The 14997-nt window shown below is 46.0% G+C and overlaps 1 protein-coding gene across 1 annotated transcript in view; it reads right to left on the reverse strand.

Moving 5' to 3' along the window:
• Positions 1–14997, reverse strand: part of LOC147706353 (solute carrier organic anion transporter family member 4A1-like) — a 345292-nt gene that overhangs the window by 171108 nt on the left and 159187 nt on the right. The gene's annotated exons all lie outside the window — the stretch shown is intronic.

Here is a 14997-nt window from a genome sequence, read left to right on the forward strand (position 1 = left end):
GCCTTTAAGGCAGCCATGACCCCTGGCTTCCGATCATGCTTTAGGGGTGACAGTTAGGTCAGTTGTTCTTTGCATAACACTGAAGTCAGGGCTCAACAATAAAGTATAGACATATTGACCACATCTCATTTACTTGGGGAGGCGGGTGGGTTGCTTATGACTTTGATGAGGATACCCCTGGAAGAGAACTAGGATTACAGGTAAGTAACTTATCCTTCTCTTCCAGGGGGATCCTCATCAATAGTCATATGCACTGAATAGAAGAGCAAGCCCATCAACCACCTGCAGGTAAATGAGAAACACATGACCCAACCAAAGATTGTAACAGCCGAAAAATCAGCCGTTAAACAGATTCCGCAAGGAGGCCTGGCCTACCTGGGTATCTGCTCTAGTGTCTGAATCTAGACAGTAATGTCTGGTAAATGTATGGACGGACCTCCAGGTCGCCGCCTTACATATCTCAGACATGGGCACATTATGAAGAAAAGCTGTAGTAGCCGCTTTACCTCTGGTGGAATGTGCTTTGGGAGAAAACCCTAGGGTCTTCTGCGCCAATTGATAGGCAAGCTTGATACACAAAACTATCCACCTTGAAATAGAACGTTTCGAGGCTGCATAACCTGGTCTGATCGATCCATAGTTGACAGTTGATCAGACTTACGTATAGATTTGGACCTATCAAGATAGAATTTTAAAACCCTTTTCAGGTCTAAAGAATGCAAGGCCCTCTCAGCTGGAGTGGAGGGATTGGGAAAAAAGGTGGGTAGAGAGATGGTCTGGTTTACAAGGAAATCTGACACCACCTTAGATAGAAAAGAGGGATGTGTCCTCAACACCACCCTATTCAGATGGAACACTCTATACGGCTGTTTGGAATAGAGAGCTTGAATTTCGCTCACCCTGCGGGCTGACGTGGTTGCTACCAAAAAAGCAGCCTTCCAGGAAATATGCTGCAAGGTTGCTTTATGAATGGGCTCAAAAGGAGGACCCATCAATTTCGATAGCACCAGGTTCAACTCAGAGGGGGGTGACGGAGGACGCACAGGAGGGTAGACCTTCTTCAAACCCTGTAGAAAATCTTTCACAGCTTGCAACTGGAAAAAAGAAGGTTGGGAAGGTGAGCACTATAAGCTGTTATAGCAGCCAAATGCACCTTAATGGAATTATACTTCAACCCTGCTTTAGCCAGCTATAAAAGGTAAGGGAGGATGACCTCCTCCTGACCCTTGATCGGATGACAATTGTTCTGTATACACCACATGTAGAAACGTTTCTTCTTGCATGCATATGAATGCCTTGTGGAAGGCCGTCTCGCCTCTTTCAAAATGGACATACAGTCCTGTGGCAGTCCTAGGTGTCCGTATTGTATGACCTCTGGAGCCATACTACCAAGTTCAGTGACGGAAGGTTGGGATGATGAATCCTCCCGTTCATCTTGGGAGAGCAGGTCCGGCCTACACGGCAGCCTCCTGTGAGGACTCTCTGACAGATGTAGCAGGTCTGTGTACCACCACTGCCTTGGCCAATCGGGGGCAATGAGAATCATCCTTGTGTACGAGTGCGTCAGCTTGTTCACCACCTTCAGGATCAGCGGAAGGGGTGGAAAGGCGTACACAAATTCCCCTGACCAGTCTATCAAAAGGGCATTCCCTTTCGATCCTGGTCAGTAGAAACTTGAGGCGAAGTCTAGGCATTTGGTGTTTTCGTTGTCCGTGAAGAGGTCTATGGAGGGACAACTTCAAACCTGGAAGATGCTTTCGACTACCTCGTCGTTGAGCACCCTGTCCTCTTTGTCTTCGAAATGCCTGCTCAGCGCGTCGGCTCTCACATTCTGTTCTCCTGGGAGATGGACTGCTGTGACTGACAGATTGCGAGCCAGGAGCCAATGCCACAGGTGTTGAACTTCCAATGAAAGAGTTTGTGAGTGTGTTCCACCCTGCTTGTTCAAGTAGTACATTGTGGTGGTGTTGTCCGTTTGTGCTAACACTGACGACGCCTGAATCGAGGGTAGGAACGCATTGAGGGCTAGGTGACTGCCCTCAACTCCAACATGTTGATGTGGCACGTACACTCTTTTGGAGACCACAGACCTTGCATCTGGAGATGACCCATCCCATGTGTGCCCCCCAGCCTTGTGGAGACGCATCCGTGATCAACGTCTGTGCAGGAGGAGGCATATTTTGTCTTTTCATCCACCAAGGTATGGATGCTCGCGCTACAATTGACAGTGTAATCTTGTCGTCCCAGCGAGCTGATTGCTGATCCCATTTGTCCTCCAGATCCTGCTGAAGAGGACGCATCCATAGCCTGGCATTTGGGACCAGAAAAATGCAGGATGCCATCGACCCTAACAGGGAGGCAATCCTTCGCACCATCAGATCCTTATTTTGAAGCACCAGTTGACATTTCTGAGCGATGGAACACTGTCTCTCCTCCGAAGAAAACACTTTTCCTACCTTGGAGTCTAGCAGAGCTCCTAGGAAATGTATCTTCTGGGTAGGCTGTGGAGTTTACATGCAGGCCCAACCGGTGGCAGAGATCGGTGCAGATTAGAAATTGGTTTCTTACACTGTCTGGGGAGGGACTCTTCAACAGCTAGTCATCCAGGTATGGGTACACGAAGACACCCCTGTGGTGTAGAGCGGCCGCTACCACTGCGATGCTCTTCGTGAACACTCGGGGAGCTGACTTCAACCCGAATGGGAGGACTTTGAACTGGTAGTGAGAGGTCCTCACCCGGAACCGGAAGAATCTTCTGTGACAAATGGCTATCGGGACATGAAAATATGCATCTTATAGGTCCAGCGAACACATCCAATCCCCCTGCCTGAGATGTGGATATATTTGATGAAGCGCCAACATGCAAAACTTTTCTTTTTGACATAAAGGTTGAGTGTCCGCAAGTCCAGAATGGGTCTGTACTCTGCTTTTTGACCCTTTTTCTTGACCAGAAAGTATCGTGAATAGACTCCTTCCCCCCTCTGTGAAATTTAAACCCTCTCGATGGCTGACTTCTTGAGTAGAATGGCCACCTCTTTTTGCAGTAGCTTCAACTGCTGACCCAATGTTGGCATTGGAGGGATGGAAGGAAGTAGATGCTGGAAACGAAGAAAGTACCCATTCTGAAGTGTAGCTAACACCCAGCGATCCTTTGTATTGGCATGCTACTCTTCCATATAATGAGCTATGCTTCCCCCCACTGGAGTGGTCAACGGCACTGGGGGAAGGAAGAACTCATGGCTTGGATTGCGTCTTGTTGGAATTGTTGCCTTGATGCTGATTTCCTCCGCCTCTTGAGTTGCGCCTGCCTCTGTATTGGGATTTATTGCTGCCTCTGTTGGTCTTGACTCTTCTGCCACTGAGGGGTTTGAGCTCTTTGCTTGGAAGAACCCTTATTGTAGGGGGGAAACCTTTTGCGGAATTCCTTTTTCTTTTCAAGCCCCACGGCCTTAAGAGTGTCCAATTCAGCCTTCATAAGCTGCATTTCTTCATCAGCATGTGCACCAAATAGAGATGTTCCGGAGAAAGGCAAGTTCACTATGCGTGACTGAGCTTCTGGTCTTAGGGCGGTAAGATGCAAGCAAGAAGACCTTCTTGCACACACCCCGTGAGCATAGCCATGTGCCGAAAGGGTCGCTCCGTCAGCTGCAGCGCTGATAATCTGATTGGAGAAATGGCTCTCCTCCAAAAGTATTTCTTCAAAGTCCTTGCAATCCTCTTGCGGGACTTTTTCGATGAACCTCTGTAGAGAATCCCACAAGGACCTATCGTAGCGGCCCAAAAATGCTTCCGCATTGGAGACCTTCAGTAATGAAGCTGAGGTGTTACAGACTCTTCGTCCCCATGAGTCCTGCGTCTTGCTTTCCTTATCAGGTGGTACAGTGGAGGAAGAAGCCACAGCATGGGACTTTCTTGCCACTGCGATGATGACTGAATTTGGTGGAGGGTCAGCTCTGAGGAAGAGAGGATCCTCCTCTGGCGAACGATATTTCTTGAGAATCCTCGCTGGAGCGGACTTTATTGTCGCTGGTGCGAGGAATACCTCCATGACAGGTTCAAAAATACCCGGAACTAAGGGTAGCAGAGGTTTGGCCGCAGATTTCTGATGTAAGGTCTCGAACATTACCGAGGACTTGGTCTGTCGAGTCGTCATGGGAATTCCCAGTTTAAGGGCCCCTCTGCCCAAGATGTCTTGAAAAGTTAAGATGTCGTCCACTGGAGAAATCCTCGATGGAGGACTACCGGTCAGTGTCGGAGAATAATCCCTATGTGATCTAGTAGGAGACGAGGAAGAAGTAGGAGATCTGTGTTCTCTTCTTCTGCTCCTGCTGGAGCGCACCGGGGTGCACGTTCGCTCTCTGGGCCTGGAAGCAGGTCGGTCTCGATCCGTCTGCTGTGCCATCCTGACCGCTGCCCCCTTGTTGGGAGACCAGTGATGCAGAGGCCTGTACCATCTAGGTGACAATCTGATGGAAGGCGACTTCTGCCTGTCTCTCCTCTCAGGCGAACGTGCTAGAGGGGGAGATTTCCTCTGTTGATGCAGTGATCGTGCTGGTGAACGCCTTGATCTTTCACTATCGGAGGAATAGATGACCACATCTGGGACCTAGATGTAGATCCACGGTGAGAGGAATGAGAGCCTGAGGAAGATGACGAGAGGCTCACTAGAGGCGTGTACTCTCTTGAAGGGCATCTAGAGCGAGATCTGGAGCGACTCTGTGATGCCTGACCTGAAGGGCATCTCTTCCTCTTAGCAGGAGGGCTCAAGTGAGCAGGAGAACGTTCCTGAGACGCCGAATGTGTCTTAGAAGCCAATGCCGCTTCTGCAGCCGACGTTGACTTTGGAGATCTCTGCTGCAACGGTGGCCGGTGACCTGGCGACGGAGTTGGCAAACTCAACGTTGTGGTTTTCTGCTTCGACGTTGAAGTTGTCAACACTGGTTTCGACAACGAGGTGTAGACTGATGAACTCCCCTCTGCGGAGACCTGTGGCTCGACGTCGAATGCCGTTGGGACGCCGACGGAGAGACTTGCCTCGACGTCGAACGTCGATGATGAGACGTCGACGAGGGATGCTTCGAAGTCGAACGCCGGTGATGAGATGTCGGCAGTGACTGCTTCGATGTCGAACGTCGATGGTGTGGCGTCGACGGAGAGTGCCTTGACGTCAAACTCTGGTGATGAGGTGTCCATGGCATATTCCTCGACGTCGAATGCCGGTGATGAGGCGCCGACGGAGTGTGCCCCGACAGAGGATGCTTCGACGTGGAGCGCCGATGATGTGGCGTCGACAAAGCATGTCTCGACGTGGAGCTCCTGTGCATCAACGGAAACCTTCCTCTCGACACTGAACGTCGCCCTGTTGACGTCAACAGAGGTACCTTAGATCTCGACGCTGAAGTCTTCACCATCGAAGGATGAGGAACCGTCTTCGACGTCGTCTTCGTCGTCGTCTTCGTCGTCGCTGGCAGCTTCGACGCCTATCCCGACGCCGAAGGAGAAAAGGTCAGGACTTCTCTCGACGTCGACCGTGTTCTCCGTTATTTTTGTCGCTTAGGAGACCTACCTCTTTAAGAGAGGCCATAAATCCTTATCCTCTCTCTGTCCTTGAGGGTTCTCCTAGATAGATTCTTGCAGTCTTCACAGGTGTCTGCAGAATGTGTCTCAGGGAGACAGAGAATACACACAGGGTGTGTATCAGTCCTGGCCTTCTTCTTCCCACAGGAAGGGCAGGTGTCAAAAAGAGAAGGCATTTTGACAAAAATAAACCTTTTTTGAAAAACAAAAAAGGCAGCACTAACACTCTAAAGCCAAAAGACGTCAAGTGAAAGTGAAAAATCTTAAGAATCACAAAGTATTTTTGACAGAAAGTCAAAAAAGGTAGGAGCTGTAAAACCAGGGTCCTGACTGAAGGAGCCGGAAACAACAACTGACCTAACTGTCACCTCTGAGGCATGACGGGAAGCCAGGGGTCATGGCTGCCTTAAAGGCACGGTGCCAGTTTTTGTTGAAAATGCCTTCACTTTCTATGCTATTGCTTTACAATGCAGCCTGTGGGCTAACAATGTCTATTTGTTAGCAATTTTCAGGATTTATGAGTGTTTTGCTCATTAAAACACAGAGTTCAAGTGCGATTTGACCTAATGTGTTTTTTATATACTTGCTAATACAGCCTATGAATGGGTATTTAGATTGTTTAGCCTCAGTTTTTGGGCTGCATTGGTGTGAGAAAAAATGATATATGTACATACATATATGTGGAGCTAGATATATGTGATTTCTAAATATATTTTTATATTATTTCCGGGGTCCCCACATGTGGGCAGGAATATTCAGTGCTTATGACTATTGAAGAGGATCCCTTGGAAGAGAAGCTACTATTTAGGATATCTGTCTGGCATCTAAGAGGACCAGCAGAAGTCTCCTGTGAGGTTTTGGAACTCCCTTTCAGTTGGAGATGGTGTGTAATTCTTACATGGGTCATGGGGAGGATGGACTGGACATTCAAGCAAGCATAAGGTAGTAACTAGAGTGACTCTTGTACTAGGTCCAATCTAAGTTCTCCTTTGTCTAGAAAACCCACCTGCGAATCTCTTATCTCTGTTCCATCCCTTTTGGGCTACTAATGAGAGTAGCTGATCACTGGAGATCTAGAAATGAGAGTGGTCTGACCTGCTTGCCCTGATAGAGGTGTTGCCCCCTAATTTAGAAATGTCCCCTGGCCCAGAGAACATTTATAGTATCAACAGAATCCTGCCAATGCATTTTAAGTTTGCTGGACAGCTAGCTCTGTCAACATGACAGAGTCGGTACGGCAAAGGTACAATTTAAGATTAAGAACCCGGCGGACATAAGTTTGACGATGGCGGAGACTACTTCTCTGATGTGGTCAAACCCCTCCGATGACCCGATGGGGTAAGGGCAGTGAGAAATTTGGCTATATGCCTGCCCATCTAATTTAGAAGGGCGGACATGCAGTCAATTTTCAATGTACATCACCTTCAGGAAAAACCTGGCGGTATGGAGACTAAAAAGTGCTCAATGCCCCACTCACCATGGAAGCAAACTCCCATGGCAAGGAGGGCATTATTTTTTTCAAAAAGAATACTCCGCTTTGGGATGTTCTTTTTGAAAATAAAAAAATATTTTAAGTTTGCCATAGTTTGTTTGTTTACAGAGCTGTCCGGCAAACTTATAATGCATTGGTAGAAACCACTGTGACAGTGGTTCCTGTCAATGTTAAGCATGTCCGCTGGGCTAGTGAACATTCCATATTTGGGTGGCAGCCCTCTGTGAGACCCACCACAGTGTAATTTACTTTGTCACCCAGGTGGCTAAAAGGGCCATCCGCTAATTTTTAAATCGGACTCGAAATCATTTGAATGGATACTTAAGATTCTTCTCTAAATCCCTTCAATAATTCTTGACTGTTTCTGTGCAAGAAGTAATTGAGACACTCCTCAAAAGCTAAATCGAGACTAGAAGTCCATCTAAAACCAAAAGCAGCATGAGATGTCCTGATTTTCTAATTACACTCTTTCAAATGTCACAAAGAAAAATCTACTTACCTTCAGTAACTCTTTTTCTGGAGGATACTGTATCTACCTGTGGATTCCTCAACTTCTGAATATCCCAATGCACCAGCATTCCACAGAAACTTTTCTTTACAGCTCTCCTAAATCGATGAGGATATCATAATGCCACGGCTTCGCACCCAACTCTGTGTGACGTCATCAGAGCCATAAGAAGACCTCGTTGGCATGCTGACGTCAGCTTCTATCAATTTCTTTATGCCTTCGAGGTGAACGGGTGAAACCAACAGTATATATGTGGAAGCATATGATAGTTCTTAAATAAAGGTCTTAAAAATATACATACTATATAGGCACACACACACAAACACATATATATCTATATATATAAACACACTTATATACATTCAGAAGTATAAAAAATAAACAACATACAAATACCTCTGTTTTTGGCATATGCAGACAAGCAACGGGGGATGGGTGGGTCAGTGAGGAATCCATAGTTAGATACTGCATCCACCAGAAAAAGTTTACTGAAGGAAAGTAACTTGTTCTTCTGATAGATATATCTACCTGTGGATTCCTCACCTTTTGAATAGCATCCCGAATCAGTCCTGCACTCTGAGGTGGGGGCCGTCTGTCTATACCAAAAGATCCTGCAACATTGAGCAAGCAAAGTGACCATCTCTCCTCACTTCAGAGTCTAAACAATAGTGCTTCACAAAAGTGTTGAGGGAGGTCCAAGTTGCCGCTTTGTAAATGTCAACCACAGGAAAACCTCCAGCCAAAGTGGAAGTAGAAGACTTAGCTTTAGGAGAAGGAGCACTAATTACTTCAGGCAGTTCCTTGTTAGCCATAGCGTGGCAAATCTTGATGCACAGGACAATCCATCTGGACCATGTCCTCTTATGCACTGCATTTCCTTCCATCTTGCCCACATAACCAGCAAACAGCTGCCCATCCAGCCAGAGATCATGAGTTCTATTCACATAAAAGCTCACAGCCCTTTTAGGGTCCAAAAGATTAAGCCTTTCCTTCTTTTTAGATGGATGCAGAGGTGGATAGAAAGTAGGAAGGGTATTAGACTGGCCTAAGTGGAAGGGAGTAACCACCTTTGGCAGGAAAGCAGCCCTCAATCTCAATACCAACTTGTCTGTTAGTGAGTCATAAAGGAGGATTTCAAACTTAATGCCTGCAATTCACTAACACTGCACTGGCTCCCAGTCAGCAAGAGGATCACGTTCAGACTCCTCACCCACGCACACAAGGCTCTCCACGACATGGGCCCGCAATACCTCAACAGCCGCCTCACATTCTACACACCCACCCGCCAGCTCCGATCCGCCAGCCTCGCCCTCGCGGCCGTCCCACGAATTCGCAAATCCACCGCCAGAGGAAGATCCTTCTCCCACCTGGCGGCCAAGACATGGAACTCATTCCCCCCCCAAACACAAGGGGTACCTCTAGAAGGACCTATATTTCTTTTACAAGGAATAAATCCTAACAACATTCACAATAGAAGGATGCTAAAGAGGGAAGCCAGCACTTCAAAATATTATCAAAACATATTTTTATTTATTTTGTCGTATATATTAGTTTGAAAATATTTGTGCATATGTACATTTCATTTTGTTATGTAACATCATTGACAGAAGTTCATCACCATTCATAATACAATTTATATAGTGGGATAAAGTGCAAATTTAAGAAAATGAGAAGAAGGAAAAAAAAAGAGAAGAAGGAAAAAAGTGCCCCTAACAGTCTAATATTTTCCTAACATACATTCATACATTCTTACACACCAGTCATACCTTAGCACAAGTTTAAAAACAAACCTAACAACATAGATACAAAAACTGAACACAATAAGACAAAAACCCTAAGGTGTACTTGATGGTTTACAGTTAGAACCTAGATTTAACAGTTCTGCCAGTTATTCATTGGTCTGTGTGTCATTGACCAATCTATGTCCAAATTGTGGATGTGCGGCCGACGTACGTTTCGGTGATATCGTCACCTTCCTCAGGGCTAGGAAAAAACATATAGCAGACTAACATATATACATGTAATCTGTACACAGGTTAAAAGAACAGGGGCATTGCACAAAAAAAATTTCTTTTTCTATTTGTGGTTCTTTTGGATACACCTAGATTGGATGTATGTAGATTAATAGCATTGAATGCTGGTTCTAGCTGCTGGTATCAGGAAAATTACTGTACTGCACAAAGTGCATTACATGACAGGATCCACAGGTTGATAGCAGAGAGTTGCTCCGGTATGTGATGGTAAAAGTAAAGCGCTTATATATGGGTGTAGTATATCATCTAATGCATCTGGTTTTTAGGCGTTATAATTCCCAAAGTGTTGACTTTCATGTGAGGCGGCCACTATATCTTCATATGCGAGAGCTGGCGCCGTAGCATGGGGTTCCTGGGTCTGTCCGAAAAAACGGGATGTACAGTAATTTTCCTGCTACCAGCAGCTAGAACCAGCATTCAATGCTATTAATCTACATACATCCAATCTAGGTGTATCCAAAAGAACCACAAATAGAAAAAGAATTTTTTTTTGTGTGCAATGCCCCTGTTCTTTTAACCTGTGTACAGATTACATGTATATATGTTAGTCTGCTATATATTTTTTCCTGGCCCTGAGGAAGGTGACAATATCACCGAAACGTACGTCGGCCGCACATCCACAATTTGGACATAGATTGGTCAATGACACACAGACCAATGTATAACTGGCAGAACTGTTAAATCTAGGTTCTAACTGTAAACCATCAAGTACACCTTTGGGTTTTTGTCTTATTGTGTTCAGTTTTTGTATCTATGTTGTTAGGTTTGTTTTTAAACTTGTGCTAAGGTATGACTGGTGTGTAAGAATGTATGAATGTATGTTAGGAAAATATTAGACTGTTAGGGGCACTTTTTTCCTTCTTCTCTTTTTTTTTCCTTCTTCTCATTTTCTTAAATTTGCACTTTATCCCACTATATAAATTGTATTATGAATGGTGATGAACTTCTGTCAATGATGTTACATAACAAAATGAAATGTACATATGCACAAATATTTTCAAACTAATATATACGAAAAAATAAATAAAAATGTTTTGATAATATTTTGAAGTGCTGGCTTCCCTCTTTAGCATCCTTCTATTGTGAATGTTGTTAGGATTTATTCCTTGTAAAAGAAATATAGGTCCTTCTAGAGGTACCCCTTGTGTTTGGTTTGCCTTTATCTCCCCCCTCTGGACCTTAAATTAACTGGGAGAACTCTTCCTCTCTGCTTGACTCATTCCCCACCCACCTACGACTGACCCAGGACCATCTCTCCTTCAGGAAACAACTCAAGACCTGGCTGTTCGAGCAGTAGCTTCCCCCCCCCCCACCCAGCACCTTGAGACCCTAGCGGGAGAGTAGCGCGCTTTACAAATTTGTTTGATTGATTGATTGAACACGTCTAACCGATGTTATGGCAACCAAACAATTGTTTTGAAAGTAAGAAACCTTAAGGGACAAGTATGCCGGGGCACAAACGGAGCACCCATAAGAAAAGTTAACACCAAATTAAAATCCCACTGAGGCATGATTAACGGAGTGGGAGGGAACTTGTTAGTAAGTCCCTTAATAAACCTTAACACTATAGTAAAACTTAAAAAGGGAAGGTTGGTCTTGTAAGCAGAGGAATGCCAAAAGGGCAAATTCTCCTTAACTGTTGCACTCGCACATCCCTTCTGCGCTAGAAACCCCGCAAACCATAAAATGTCAGATAAAGGGGCTTTTGAAGGGTCAATTGAATTTTCTTCACACCACTTCCCAAATTCTCCCCATCTGCCAGCATAAACCGACATGGTGGAGTGTCTTCTGGGGTATAGTATAACATCTACCACATCAAAAGGAAGAGAAAAAAGAACTCAGGTTGCCCTGTTCAATCTCCAGGCATCTAAGTGCAGGCTCTGGAGGAGGAGGCGTAGAAGCTGCCCCTGCCACTGAGAGAGGAGGTCAGCCCTGTGAAGGAGACAGAGCGGAGAGCAGAAAGAGAGGTGAAGAAGGTCTGTACACCATACTCTCTGCAGCCAATCCAGGGCTATTAATATGACTTGGGCCCGCTCTTGGTGAATCTTCCTCAGAACTAGAGGAATCATGGGTATGGGAGAAATGTGTAAAACAGCTAGGCACCCCAGTCCAATTGAAACGCGCTGCCCAGATCTCCTTGCAATGGATAGCTGCAGCACAACGGGCAGTGTGCATTTTCTTGAGTGGCAAATAAGTCTATCTGAGGGGTCCCACGTAGCCAGGAAATGTGTTGTACCACTTCAGATGGAGAAGTCACTCGTGATTGGCAGAAAAATGCTGGCTGACTGTCAGAACGCACGTTCAGAACTCCAGCCAAGTGATTTGCCAAGATGCAGATCTGATGGTCCTGCGCCCAGGGCCAGAATTGCAGAGCCTTTCTGTAGAGAGGATACAACCCTAATCTTCCCTGTTTCTTTATGTACTACATTGCTGTAGTATTGTCCATTAATACTTGAATTGACTGACCTTGAAGTGAAGGGACGAAGGCCTGGAGAGCCAGATGTATCGCTTGCAATGCTAAAAGATTGGTATGCAACAATCTTTCCTCTGGAGACTAAAGAACTTTGATTTCCAGATCCGTCAGATGAGCTCCCCACTCTAGAGTGAAGGCATCGTTATCACTGTGTCCACCAGAGGTGGAGGGTGGAACGGCTTCCCTTGAGACAGATTGCCAGATACACCCCACCATTGTAGATCCACTACAGTGTCTTGACGGAGTCTTTGAGATCCCTATTGTGATTAAACCACTGTCTGTGGAGGCACCACTGGAAGGCCCTCGTGTGCCAGCGTGCATGAGAAACCAACAGAATGCAGGAGGCCATCAAACCTAGCAGGTGTAAGACCTTCAGGACTGGAACCATAGCTCCATTGTGAAACAGGGACATCATGGCCTGAATATCGATAATTCTCTGAGGAGGCAGTTAAGCTTGATTCACTGTGTGTCCAGTACTGCCCCTATGAGCAGTGTGCACCAAGAGGGCTCTAGGTGAGATTTGGGTATGTTGATAGTAAAACCAAGGTTGAACAACAACTGCATTGTCAACTGCAAATGATACAACACCAACTCTAGAGTCTTGGCCTTGATCAGCCAATCTTCCAGGTAAGGGAATACTGGGATTCCCCATCCTCTGAGATGCGCCATGACCACTGCTATCACCTTCATGAAGATTCGGGGTGCGGAAGTAAGACTAACAATGCTGAGACCCCACCTTAAAATGAAGGCACTTCCTGTGCAATTTCAGAATGGTTATGTGAAAATACACATACTGCAAACCGATTGAAACCATCTAGTCTTCCTTGTCGAGCACTAGAAGCACTTGTGCAAGGGTCAGCATCTTGAACTTTTCCTGCTTCAAAAACCAGTTTAAAATCCTGATGTTCAGGATTGACCGCAAGCGACTGTCCTTTTTGGGAATCAGGAAATACTGGGAATAGCATCCCTGAGCCTGTTCCTGCTCTGGAACCAACTCTACTGTACCCTTCTAAAGCAGAATTTTAACTTCCTGTTGGAGCAGAAGATGCTCTTCTGAATAAAAACCCTGTTGGGGAGGAAAAGGTGGGGGGAAACTCTTGGAGGGATAGGGAGTACTCATTCTCCACAATGTCCAAAACCCAAAGATCTGTTGACACAGATCTCCTGTGAGGAAGAAAATAGGCCAGCCGCCCTCCCACTGGACAAGCATGCTCCAAGATAGTTGAACTATGGCTGCTTTCATGTGATACTGGCCAGGGAGAACAGGAAGAAGGCTGATGGACAACTACATGTCTCCTGCCTCTACCCCACCTACTATAACTTCTGCAGAGTGGATTGGATGACTGCTGCTGCTGCTATGGTTGATTTTGGCTTCTGCCTCGAAAGGAAAAGTTCCTGGCTAACCCCCCAGAACTTACAAAATTGCATATCATCTTTAGACTGTGACTGAAGGCCTAAAGATCTTGCCGTTGCTTTGCTGTCCTTGAATCTCTGCAATGCAGAATCTGCCTTGGCGCCAAACAGCCTTGAACCATCAAATGGTAACACCATCAAAGCTGCTTGCACATTGGCAATAAGCCATACCTGCTTAACCAAGCGTGTCTCCTTGTAACAACTAAAGATCCCATCACCCTGGCGACTGAATCAGTGGCATCCAAACCCAACTGGATGACTTCATGGGCAGCCACTTGACTGCCGTTCAGTAACTCTGAAAAATGTCCCTGAACATCATCAGGCAACTTAGGGACCACTGTATTGGCTGATTCCATTAACGCATGAATGTACCGCCCCAACAAACAGGTTGCATTAGTTGACTTCAAAGCCATGCCACCAGAAGAAAACACTTTCTTTGAAGACTGCTCCATTCTCTTGGACTCCTTAGTTGCAAGAGTCGTTGGAAATGATCCCAGCATGAGAAGACAATAATGGCAGATCAACAGGAGCAGGCTTATACCTTTTTGAAAAAGACCTAGAAATTGCAGCTGATGTCACTGGTTTTTGCTTGATTTTAAGAATCGGCTCATCGAGAGCCTAATTGAAAATCAGCAAGGACTCTGTATAGGAAGATGAAGAACGCAGTACCTCTGTAAGCAAATGTCTTTTAAGTTTGGTAGATGGTAAAAGTAACTCCAGCATCTCGGCTGCCCATTTAATGACAGAGTGATATGATTTTGGGGAGGTGTGCAAACCACTTGCTACCTCCAGGCCTTCAAACTCCGGATCTAAAGATACTATTTCACCCTCTTACATAGCTGGATTATCATAAAAATACTGCTCCACCTCAAAAAACCTCTGGGCCTCTCTCCGAGGCCTGTGTTTGACCACAGGCATTGTTGAAGGTAATACTGGTGAAGTCAGCAATGGCGCTGGGGACACAGCCACCTGATCAGCAGATGTCAGTGTCACCTGATTGGAGTGGCATGCCGGAGGCTCAACCAGAGCCGGAGACTTGCGACGAGCCTCTTTCACTGGTAATGGCATAACCCTTCTTGGCGTCGGAGGAGGCCAGCACACTTGGGCCATCAGCATAAATGGCAGGAACGGAGCCTGTTGATAGTATGCCAGAAAACCACCTAAAGAGTAAGATAGCGCGCCCATGGGGCTCGCAGGCGCACCAGACGGAGCAATCACTCTACTGAAAATGCTATACATAGCATTCAGAAGACTTGACGGGTCAGACCTCGAAGCTGAAAACAATGGATACTCATGCTCATATATAGGAGACATAGAAAGCGACAAAACTGAACCAGGAACAGTCGGCGAATTAGATTGTCTATGTGGAGTCAAGGCCCTTGGACTCAAGGGAGACATTGTGGCGACCTCCAGAGATGTAGGCAGAGACATCTCCCCTCGGTCTTCAAGAGCCTTCAAACTCAGGGACACCAACTTCAGAGAGTCATCTTAAGCACCAAAG

Source organism: Lissotriton vulgaris, chromosome 7 (assembly GCF_964263255.1).
Source record: "Lissotriton vulgaris chromosome 7, aLisVul1.2, whole genome shotgun sequence".
In the NCBI taxonomy this organism is placed as follows: Eukaryota; Metazoa; Chordata; class Amphibia; order Caudata; family Salamandridae; genus Lissotriton; species Lissotriton vulgaris.